The sequence below is a fragment of the Myotis nattereri genome (genome assembly GCF_964212035.1).
Source record: "Myotis nattereri genome assembly, chromosome: 12".
NCBI lineage: Eukaryota > Metazoa > Chordata > Mammalia > Chiroptera > Vespertilionidae > Myotis > Myotis nattereri.
In genome coordinates, this window is record NC_138087.1 from 32,805,379 (window position 1) to 32,818,291 (window position 12,913).

A 12,913-nucleotide genomic window follows, 5' to 3' on the forward strand; every position below is an offset into this window, starting at 1 on the left:
ACCCCATGCCGGTGATTTCAATAGGCAGACACCATATGGGAAAACGAGTCTATCTGTGACAGAATGAGAGGCAAAGCCTGAGAAATCTCCACCAAAACACTCATGAGCCACGTCTGTGGTGGAGCTTGTAAATCTCTTGTCCTTTCTTTAATGTGCTGCCTAAATTTTTTATAATGCACGTATGACTTTGATAGTTCTAAAAATATTAAAGTCGTATCTTCAAGTCATATGTTCTACATTATCCATTTGTAAGTCATCTATGAAAGCATCTTATTTAGTTTTCATTTTTAAAGGATTTAGGACAGACAATAAAGCTTTATTATAGTACAATAATGAATTCTAAAGCAAGTCAGAATCAAGTAAAGGACAAAGTCCTTCCAGGGAGGAGAGCTCTGACAGGGGGCTCACCGTTCCAGTCCTTTCCCTGTGTGTGCATGCTGTGTCGTCATGTGCATGTGTGTTTACCTGTGCTCCCAAGCTCAGGCGTGTGCACTTGTAGGTGTTGAGTGGAGAGGAGTCTTGGTTGTGTGCCCCTCTGGAATCTCACTTCCCTAGAGGTGGACACTGACAGTCAGTCCTCTTCCTCCTTAGCATTTTTTTGTGTCCCCAGATCAAATTCTGAAGCCCCTGCTGTGGAACATGAGCCATTTCTGATTTTTCACTCCCATCATGCACCAAAGTAAACATCTTCATTTAAGACCGATCTCTAGAAGTGCAGATTCTTGGTTTAATTAAACATGATTTAAGGCATTGGGTGCATCAACGGTGACCTACATCCGAGGTCACTTGTCCACTTTGGGCCTTATCTGGGAAAGCAAAGGTGCCGAGACCTAGGGTTGAGGCCTCAGGGCGGGAGGCAGAAGGAGGGGCTGGAAGTGAAGGAGATGAAGATAGCTGAGAGTGACCCACCACCTGGAAGGTCCCGTTCATCCTGTCTGTGCCCTGCCCATGTCCCAGGCCCCAACATTGCCCCGAGCCCACATAAGCCCCACTCTGCTCCATAACTCAACCGAGCTGAGCAGCCTGGGCCTGCCATCCAGGACACTGTAGGTTGGGGCCTGTACATTCTGGCCTGTTCCCTCTCCCTGCAAGCATGGAGCCCCTTACTCTCTACCAGGAAAGCAGATCAAGGGAGGCTCAGGCAATCACAGGGACCACCATGAACATGCTCTAACCAGGGGAAGTTCTTAGTTGCAACAGCAGGACCCACTTGAGCTTGTGCTAACAGAATGGACCTTACAAAAGGTCAGAGCATCAGGCTCGTAGCTGTGGGGCAAGTCATAGCACGCAAACCAGAGATCCTCCAGCAGTGACCTCTGCCCGAGCCCTGTGCCAGCCCAGCCCACACACCCAGCACATCAGCTTCGGTAAGTGGGGTTCTGCTCAGTGGCGATGAGGAGAGTGTCATTATCTCATTCAAAATCAGATCAGGTAGAGTCCACTTGGCCTGAGGCTGCCAGGTGAGGCTATGCTCAGCTACATATCTTGTCTCCCCAGAAATGGGATCCCACCCTGAGCACAGGTCCTCTCTAGATGAGGATTCACCAGGTGCTCCCTGGAGGAAGAGAGATAAGCCCCTGATGGTAAAGGGAACAGGAGAGACGGGAGGACATTTTTTAAAATATCAGTCTTCTCACCAATTTTAACACAAGACATAGACTGAGAGTGTTTTCAAGACACAGATCTGATAAAGAACTGATATCCAAATAAGGAAACAAACAACCTAAATAAAAAATGGGCATAAGCTCTGGACAGATACCTCACCACTGAAGATACAAAGATGGCAGGGGATGCAATATGTTGTAGATTAGGTGGAAGTTACACTCACCTCCTCTGAGGACCAAATACAAATGATAACCGAATTACAGAACAATTAGCCTGAATAACCAAATGAAGATTAGCTGAACGGAAGTTTTATAACCAAGGATTAGCCAAAAAGTCACATCCAAAATGGTAGCAAGGACAGAGACTTAAAAAGGGCTGGCCTCACACCCACATGAGGTGGTAAAGAATCCACAAAGATATTTCCGCTACAAAGGTAACCCCTGAGGTGCAAGGGGTCTCAACCCTACGTGGGGTTCTCCATCCCAGAGTACTAGACCCAGGAAGAGGTCTGGCTACAAAAATCAGTGGGGATTCCATCTGCCAGAGAGAAACAAAGAGTCTGGTAGAAAAAGCAGGTGTCCTCTTAAAAGGACCAACCCACAAAATCTCATTTGCAGGTACTCCTCCTGGGCTCTGGCAGAGAGCCAGTGGCTCAGAGAAAACAGGTCTGATACAGGGAGGGGGCTGGAGGGACAACAGCCAAGGTCCTTGTGCTGAGTCCATCTCCTGCACCACCCACAGATGCCATCTTTCCTGGGTCGAGCATTCCCCCTCCATATGGCATCAATCTGATGGAATGCACTAGCCCCATCCTCCAGATTGACTCCCTGTGACCCCCACTGCCAAGCTTGTGTTCTGTGGAGTCAGTTGGCTGTGCTCAGCCTGGGCCTGAGGTGTAAACTTTCTTAGAAGGCTCTAGAGCTGGGGTGGGGCCATTTGTATATTTATAACCTCATTTGCCGGCCTCATAAAATTATCAACTTAAAAATGTGCCTACTATATTTGGTCAAACATTTAATTAACTCATTTAATACCTTGGCAGGGCCAGACCAAATGATTTTGAGGGCCTCATAGAGCCCTTGGACTAGACAATCCTCACCCCGGCTCTAGAGGAAGTCTTGACAGATTCAGGGTGGCAGAGACAGACAGGGAGAAACTGAATTTTGTGGCTTTGGAGTGAGGATTATTTTTCCCTTGCATACCCAATCAACACCACCATTTCTGTTCTGAGCCCTCCCTCTACATGTCCAAATTTTAATCTGTTTTAGTTTGATGAATGCCACTGGCCTCACCCTGAAGTCTCCCTGAGACCGTGCCCCACCACAAAGGTCCACAAGCCCCAGATAGGTGGTGGCTGGCCTTGGTGTACCCTGAGATGTTTTCTGAATGGCCTCAGGCCCAGAACTGGTGCCAAGTTTGAACCTGTGAACACCACTGGTAAACACCATTCACCCTTACCTTGTGTCTTACTGAGTACCTATTCATACAACTCCTGTACTGCCAGAGGCTCCTCAGTGACTGTGCCTAACTGGCATCAGCCAAATGGTGGTAGATTGGGATGCCTTGAGCCTTTTGCTGACCTACCACAGGGATTGGTACTGGTGGAAACTAGGCTTGGTACATGTACTGGTGGAATTCTGGCGCCTCCCATGTGCACCCAGGCCCAGCAGAGGTAGCCACAAACTGTGGATCACTTGGTAGCTCCAAACAGGTAGTCCAGGGCCTGTCGTAGGCAGCATCTGTCATTGACATGCATCAGAGTCCCTCCCAAGAGGAATCAGAACCAACACACCCAATGGAGGGCTTGAGTCATACATCAAAGTATGACTCAATTAGCTCCACATCCTTAGGGACATCTTGGCAGGCACCAGAACCTGCTGGATCACTGTGGCACCTGTACACTGTGGTCAGGATTGATCCTCATGTCAGCCAGCCCCGAGGGTCAATTCCACCAATGGATCAGCCACCAGCATGCAAGATTCAACTACATCAAAAGGGCTCACATAACCACACAAGGGACATTCCTGGTGCAATAGCTCAAGTGATCATGGATACTGTACTATTGAGCCCCACAGGGCACTACTACATAAGACCACCCTACCATGATGCAGAGACATAGCAGACCTACCTAATACACAGGAACAAATGCAGAGAGGCCACCTGAATGAAAATATTGAGAAACATGCCACAAATGACAAAAGAGGAGAAATCCCCAGAAAAGAGAATTGAATGAAATGGAGGCAAGGAATCTACCAGATACAGAGTTCAAAACAATAGTTATAAAGATGCTTAAGGAACTTAGTGCAAGAATTAATAAACTCGGTAAGAACTATATGAAGAGATAGCAAGCATAAAAATGGACAAACAAACCATAAAAAAAGAACCAGTCAGATATGAAGAATACAATATCTGAAATGAAGAACACACTGATGGGAATCAACAGCAGGTTAGATAAAGACCAAATTGGCATTTAGAGAACAGGATAACAGAAAACATGCAAGCAGAATCCAAGACAGTGGTGGAATAGGTGGAAGCTACACTCACCTACTCCTGCAATTATAACTAAACTAGAAGCCCAGTGGAGGGATTCGTGCAATGGTGGGGTTCCTTGGCCTGCACCCTCTCGCCATCCAGGTATCCTTGGGGGATGTCAGAGAGCTGGTTTTGGTCTGATCCTGCAGGCCAGTCTGAGGAACCCCACCAGTGCACAAATCCATGCACCAGGCCTTAGTATGCATATAAGATCTTTGGTTAATCTCTTCCTGCCTTCCCTCCTCCCCCCTTCCCTCTGAGATTCATCAGTCTGTTCCATGTTTCCATGCCTGTGGTTTCTGCTCCTACATTAAGCGTCTGCCCCCTGGTGGTCAGTGTGCATCATAACTACTGGCCGGTCAGCCAGTCAGCTGGTCGACTGGTCGCTTAGGCTTTTATATAATAGATTATAGAGCAATCAACCTGAATAATCAACTGAAGACTAGCTGAGAGAAGTCTTATAACCAAGGATTTACAGAAGAAGCCACATTGAAACTGGTAGAAAGGACAGAGATGCAAGAAGGGCTGGCCCCATAACCACGGGCAGCAGCTGAGATCCTGAAGGGAATGTCTCAGGTCAAAGTTTCTCCCTTGGGAGAGTGAGATCTCAAGTCTACCCTGGGCTCCCCAGCCCAGAACACCAGAATCAGGAAGAGGCATCCATATACCACCTACCTATAAAAATCATCAAGAATTCTATCATCCATGAAGTAACAGAAGTCTGCTAGAGACAAAAGTGCACTCTTAAAGGGACAACACTAAACATTTCATTTGCAGGCTCTCATCCTGGGCTCTGGTAAAGAGGGGGAAGAGCCAACTAGATTTGCATGAGCAGAGATGGAGGCTTGTGGCTCTGGGAGTAAACTGAAGAGAAAACCACCAGGATTCCTGTGCTGAGTCCCACTCCCACACTGCACATGTCATCTTTCTTAGGTAGAGCACTCCCCTCCATACAGCATCAGCATGGGTGAATGCAACAGCCCCACCTCCAGGAATTCCATCACCTCTCCCTAAGGAGCTCACACCCTGCTGAGGAGTCAGTTTCCTGGTCAGGAGTGTAGAATTCTGTAAAGTCTCAGTGGGTGTCAGTGACTAAGGTGTGTGGCTCTGAGGTGGTAGCTGCTTCTCCTTCCACCAAGCCTGTTTGGCACTCTCCTTGAGAGACTACTAGCCTCACAATCCTGACTCCCAGCAGTCCTACCCTGCTGAGCTCTGGCTACATGAAGAATGTGGGATAAAATTCATTGTGTGGCTCTAGGAGAGAGGCCATTTTTCCCTTGCACACCCAACAGATGCAGAGCCTTCCCTTCACCAGGCCAAATATTGGTTTGTTTGGGCTAATAAACTCTGCTGGCCTCACCCTAAAGATTTCCTTAGAACCTGCCCCAGTATAAAGTTATCCAGGCACCCAGCAGGTAGCAGTTAGACTTGGTCTACTCTCAGAATTTAGCTGAGTGACCTCAGACTCAGCACTAGCACTAATATTGAACTTGTACCTATGTGGTGAACACCATTCACCCCTATGTGGTGACTCACTGAGAACCTCCCTCATGCAACTCAAGTAATGCTGGAGGCTGTTTTAATGTTTAAGCATAATAGGCAGCCAGCAGGTGGAGGGAAGCAGAGGTAGATCATTGGGTGCCTTGGGCACTTTGTAGACCTGCCCCAGGACTTAGTGCTAAGGAAAGCTGGCCTTGGTGCACAGCTTGTCTTTCCTATACACACCCAGCCCCAGCAGAGGCAGTCACATACTGTGGATTGCTTTTCAGCTTTAGACAGGTTGCCCAGGGTCAGTCACAGGCAGTGTCTGACACTGACCAAGCACCAAAATCCCTCCCAGGAGCCCCTGAGCCAACACACCCAATGGCCAGCTTCAGCAAATATCAGAGCAGGAACCAATAAGTTTCATAAGTGGTATATCTACTGGGAGATCTTGGCAGGCACATAGCTCAAGTGATCATGTAGGCTGGACAACTCAGTGAATAATGCCATTCAATGAAATGGGGAACAGTGGAGGAAGACTGTATCTAGGAAGGACTCTTTTTAAAAAATATTTTTATTGATTTCAGAGAGGAAGGGAGATAGGGGGAGAGACAGAAACATCAATGATGAGAGAGAATCATTGATCAGCTGCATCCTGCACACCCCCTACTGGGGATCGAGCCCACAATCCAGGCATGTGCCCTGGCTGGAAAACAAACCATGACCTCCTGGTTCATAGGTTGATGCTCAACCACTGAGCCATGCTGGCCAGGCAGGAAGGACTGTTAATGATGATCTCATCCTAGTTCAAGAAATGGATGGCACTGAAGTCTTCTCTTACCCATGGTAGACACTGGTAAACACATCAAGTATTCTTTCCTGCTGAGCCTTAGAGTCAGTACTTCAGACAAGGCCTCTTTGACACCCCAGATCAAGTACAAAGCCCTTATTTGGAAGGTAAATTAATTGAGATCCAATGTTTAAAAGGTACAGTTTTACAAGAAAAGTTTTTTAAATTAAAGTATCCTCTTATTACATTTATAATTTAAAATTTTAATTAAAACATTTAATCTTAATTCTACATATCTCCATTATGTCCTACTATTTTCTTATATCTATAATTTAAGAAACTTAACTGAATTCACATTTAGGAGAGCTTTGGCAAACCATTGGAAAAATAATAGTAAATCAACATAAATGTAAAGGTATTGCTTGAGTACATATAAATATCAATCAAGAGATGTCAATGAACAGTACCATGCTCCCATCTGATGTCCTTAGATCTCATTGGATTCTGTGTTAATGCTGGAAAGATATTGAGAGATCATCTAGTCCATCACTCTGAAGGTGAGAATTGAGTTTCAGAGAGGTGAAACTTTTGGTTTAGGGTCACAAAGCCAGTCAGTGACAGAGACCAGGCAGAAACTAGCACCTCCTGGTTTCCAGATTATCACCCTTTCCTGTGAATCACGCTATCAACACAAACACATACATCCTCTAACCCTAACTGAAGGACAAATATGAAAAATTCAGAGGCAGTCAACTGGATTGAGTGTTAAGTATTATCAATCATTGTTTGAAATTCCCTAAACAACATTATTTTAACAAAAGACCTTCCTTGTTCTTCCTATTAACCCTACCAGTGTGCTCATCTAGCACCTCCTATAACCTATCCAGAGCATTAATAGGATATGTACCTTCATTTCCCTATCGGTTTGTAAGGGGGGGTGGAAAAATATAATAAAATTATGGTTGAGGATAAAACTCTACTTGAAAAAATAAAATATTCACATACCTAAACTTACAAAGAGATAAATTAAGAGAGATTGCTCATATAAACCAGACTTTCTTGGTTTGTTTTTAATAGCATGCTCTATTAGAACTTTCTAAATATTTATAGATCATTAAGTATTTGACATGAAGATTGTGGGTGTAAAGAGAGAGCCTTAAAATTAGAGTGTTAAAATATTCAACTAACTGATGAAGAGGAATTTTTCTAAAAATAAAAACTACTTACATTACATTGTCAAATAACATAAAATGTAATCTTCAGTATCATAATAAGCATGCATGAATTTAAAGCAGTGATTTCTCAGGAAAGAGGTGGATGGAAAGTGGATTGTCTGATCCTTGCTTTATGTCCATGTTGAATTCAATGGGTTTAAATTTAAACAGTGCTTTGAAGGGGCTCTGGAATATATGTTCTAGGAAATTACTGAAATAGCTTTGTTTTTCACTTTAGGAATATTTTTTGCTTTTGTCTTAACTGCTTCAGAATGAGAAGATAATGTTTTTTTAAGTACAGTTATATTTGACATAGAGATGTGCTGATTTGGTGATTTCTTTTATCAAGGTTCCCTCCGAAGTGTGACATATATTCACTCGCAGAACCTCAAACACTGAAACATTCCTACCCAGAAGTATACTTGGTCTTCAAATTACACTCCTCTGCTTTTGGCTTTGTAGATCTTACACAGCTTTGATGCACTAGCAATAAAATTTCATCTATAATAGAGCTCAGAAAATTTTCCAATGAAAAGTTAAGGAGTATAGAAAATTTGGTTTAGATGGAAAAGAAAGTGAATGTTTGAAGATATTTAATCTTAAAAGTACATATCAAGACACAGCAAATAAAATCATAATCCTGGACCAAATCCTAAAAAGTTGGGAGAAGAGACTAAAGGAAGGTTCTACTAAGGAAAAAAAAAAAAGAGGTAAGGAGGGAGGAAAAAGGTGAAGAGGGAAGAAAGAAAGAAAGAAAGAAAGAAAGAAAGAAAGAAAGAAAGAAAGAAAGAAAGAAAGAAAGAAAGAAAGAGGGAGGGAGGAAGGAAGAGAGGGAGGAAGGGAGGAAGGAAGAAGGATATTGGGGTAATTGGTGAAATTTGCATAGCACTGTATCCATGTCAAATTCCTTGAAATTTATAATCATATAGTGTAAGAGGATGTCTTTGTTCATTGGAGATACATGACATACTCAATGGTGAAGGGTTAAGATATCTATAACTTTCAAATAGTTTAGAAAATAATAATGATGATGATTATATAAATGTAAAAAGTGAAAAGGCAAATATAACAAAATAATAAAAACAAGGAAAAATCTAAACAATTGATGAATCTAGGTGAAAAGTATCTAAGGTTTCATGCATTATTCTTGCAACTTTTCTGTAACCTTGAATTTGTTCAAAATAAAAAGTTTCTTTTAAAAAGCACATAGCAAAGAGATATTGAGGAGTTAAATAGCCCATCTAATTTAAAAATAAATTTGTGGCAGGTGAAAAATTAAACATACATGCCACAAAGTATTTGAAATGGTTTCTAGTAAGACATAAAAATAGTTATATTAATACATTCAAAGTTCACTCGGATATTGGTTAAAAATACTGACTTATGAGTAAGACTGCCAAGGTTCAAATTGTGGCTCTATCATCACTAGTTACATAACCTTGGGCTAATTATTTAACTACTCTATGCCTCAGTTTCTCCATATGTAAAATAGGGGTAATAAATTGGTAGGACTGTTGTAAGGATTAAATGGAATAATCTTCAGTAATACTTAGAAGATACCTGTCACATGTTACACATTCATAAATATAAAGTATTTTTATTTTAAAATATAAAGTAAACTACATAATTGTGATTTTAAAAAGATGAATAAAAGTAGAAAAGCAATACCAAGGTAAAAAAAATAATACAAAGAGACAGACTGCTACAACAATATTTGTCATATTCATATGGCAAAACCCTGAGCCTCAAAGTGATGGTATTAGGAGGTGAGGCCTTTGAGAGCTGATTAGGTTATGAGAGCAGAGTTCTCATGAATGGTCCCTTATAAAAGAGGTCCCAAAGAGCCTTCTTATCTGTACTGCCATGTGAAGTTACTGGCTTGGAAACTGGTTCTCTCCAGATACTGAATCTGCCAGTGCTTTGATCTAGGACTTCCCAGCCTCCAGAAAGAGTAAGTTTGTTGTTAATATGCCATGCAGTTTACGACATGTTTGATATAGCAGCCCAAACAAAGACACAGACAAACTGTGGTCAACATAGATGCTTCAAATTTAGATCTTCGCATCCTGAATGAACACCAAAGTAAATAGAGGAGGTTAAAAAAAATCACATAACATTAATTATCAGAAAAGATGTGTATTAGTCAGGTTTCTCCAGAGAAACATAACCAATAGGATATTTACATACAGAGAGAAAGAGATTATTATTATGAACTAGATCACATGATTATGGAGACTGAGAAGTCCCATAATCTGCAGATAACCAGGAGAAACAATGGTGTAAGTTTCAGTTTTAGTACAAAGGCAAGAGAAGACTGATATCCCAGCTCAAAGACCATCAGGCAGAAAGTGAATTCTTTCTTACTACAGCCTTTTGTTCTATTCAAGCCTTCAAAAGATTGAATGAGACCCACCCACATTGGGGAGGGCAATGTGCTTTATAATCAATCAACTCAAATGTTAACCTCATTTAGAAACACGGTCATAGACACACCCACAATAATTTTTAACCAAATATCTGGGCACTCCATGGCCTAGTCAAGTTGATTTGTATTTTTACCTTTTTCTTTTAATGGCGTGTGCTGGATGTCTCTATAATTTTGTTCAGATGACTGCAGAACCTGGAAAAGTTGTTGCTACTATTGATGCATAACATACTGCTATTAGTCTTCATATATATATATATATATATATATATATATATATATATATATATATTTTAGAGGCCTGGTGCATGAATTCGTGCACATTGAAAGGAAATTAATTAGAAGGTGGCTGATGGGTCAGACACACCCTGGAGCCAATCTCTTGTGGTCCCTCCCTAGCCGGCTGCACCTGGGGTGGAGCCAGAGCTCAAAGGGCATCTGCAGCGTGAGAGGGGTCCCTCCAACAGGTGGGTTCCCTCAGCCTGGCCTGCAGGGATGGGGCCAAAACAGTCCGAAACTGGCAGTCCAACATCCTCCGAAGGGTCCCAGAGTGCAAGAGGGCACTCTGCAAAGTTGCTGTCGCTCAGCAGCTCCTGCATTGAGCGTCTGCCCCCTGGTGGTCAGTGAGCATCATACCTACTGACTGGTTGGCTGATCAGCGGTCACATAGCCTTTTCTATATATGAATTTTTGGAAACTTTAGCTATGTTGTCAACTTTGGAAAAACATGTGAGGTTGGCACTGTACAGAAATTAAGAGACATATTGGTCTAGAAATGTTCAACATTTTTTTTTCCATTTGAACAAGAGTAATACATTGTATTAAATATGTAAGGTCTTATTCTACATGGGTTTGATTACAGAAACTAGAAAAGTATTCTCTAAATAATAAAAAAGATATAATTCTGAAGATATAAGGTAAAAAGAGTTCAACTGCGTATTGTTCTCAGAATAACTGGATCCAAGAATAGATGTAGTATCTAGAGCATCAATTTTCAACGAGTGTGCCATAAATGATTTTAAAATATGCAATAACTGACTATTTAATAAGGGGCATTGACCTTTCCCTTAGACTATTAAATTTTTTAAAAAGTGACCACAGCCAACACAACTATAGCTACTTGGTGTTAATGCCCTGTCTAAAACATAAATACATAGGTCATATAATAGAGTTGCATCTAATTCATAATGTCACATAATAAGGTTGTTTCTGATTGGTTAATTCTTGGTACCAGAAATCCTTATATAAAACTATAGGCACCTGATTTTTTAAAAAGTCATTTTGGAGCAAAAAGGGTAGATAATTACTACTACTATACTAGTAATAGTAGTATAGTAGTAGTAGTAAATCAATAAAAATACCTATTTTTTGTCAAATTGGCATAAAATATACTTTTGTTGTGCCATAGAATTTTAGTATTTAGTTTGTGTGTACCATGAGCTGAAAAAGGTTGAAAATCACTGATCTAGAGGAACAGGTGAATAGCAGAATGGTGCTTTGAATGGTGCTTCATAAATATTACTTCTCTTATCAGGGCTTTGTTAACAATCAAATGGTAGACAATTGATTGTTCAAGGCCCAGAGTGGAGATGTCTGTGCTGCTGCTGGAAAGTAGGTCCTGATGGGTAGAAACAGGGCTTGGCCTTGCATGACACTAAGAGTGAGTATCTCCTTAAATGTTGTGCCCTGGGTGCCTCTCATGCCTATTTAAGAAAAGAAAATAGTTCAAGAACAAAAACAAATAACATGTAAGTTAGTCCCACCACATTTTTATATATGTGACAGTCGTTAGGAGGGGACAAATAATGTCCCTCCTTTCTCCCCACCATGCACCAAAACAAGATCTAGAGCACAGACGGGGCAAATAAAAATGTTCACCTTCTATTTAATTATTACATTACGGTAATGACTAATTTCCCAGTCAAAGATTAAGCACTTTCTAACTACATATCATTGTTACTCCTCTAACAAGAACTCAGAAGGTCTGGTATTCTGCTTGTGAAGAGGTTGCATCTCCAGAAATTATACGGATGCCTACGTGCACACTGTACTTAGAATAACACCTTAAACATCAATACTTATAATGCTGAAATCACAAACTGGTGGGTTCATTTTCAAAAGTAACCTTTAAATATAAAAAGGAGAAATCCTACCATCCTATAACCACACTATTCACCAATCAAAGCTCTGAAGCACAGGCACTTCGTAGCCACCCTAACCACACTCATGGCTCACGTATTTCATTCAGGGGCAACACACCCAGTGCTCCATGACCCAAACTACTTAAGGAGTTTGATGCTTAGAGTCTAGTTGGGGATTGCAGGCCACTTGGGCCTGTCTCCCCTTTCACAAGGGCTTGCATCCAAGACCCACAGGTCCTCCAGACATGCTGAAGCAGCACTCCAGTGGAAGCAGATTCTGGTATGTGGTTTTGTGGTCCTAAGGGGGAGGGAAAAACTCAAGGACTCTTGCAGAAAGTAATTAGGTTTTCACAACTTTGGAAGACAAAGAGCTTTTGTCAAAATAGAGCAGCTTAAGCCCACAGCTTAAGCTCTGGAATGGGATGCAGTAAAGAAGATATCTTTAATATCTTATATTTATCCCAGATTGCATCAGGCAGAATTTTAATGGTTTCAAGATATGTGTAATGATCTACTGCTCTCAAGCTTGCCCTGGGTGGCAGTAAGGAACTATGAATTTAGAGTTACATTTTCCATAGATTAACTTTTTAGCTAGAAATTATATGAGTGTGTGCATGTATGTGTTTGCTTGCTTTCATTTATTCAGATCATTTCTAAATATTGCCATATGGTAATTGAGTTGTAATGCTGCAGCCTCTCTGAAAGGAAGATGGAGTATGAAACG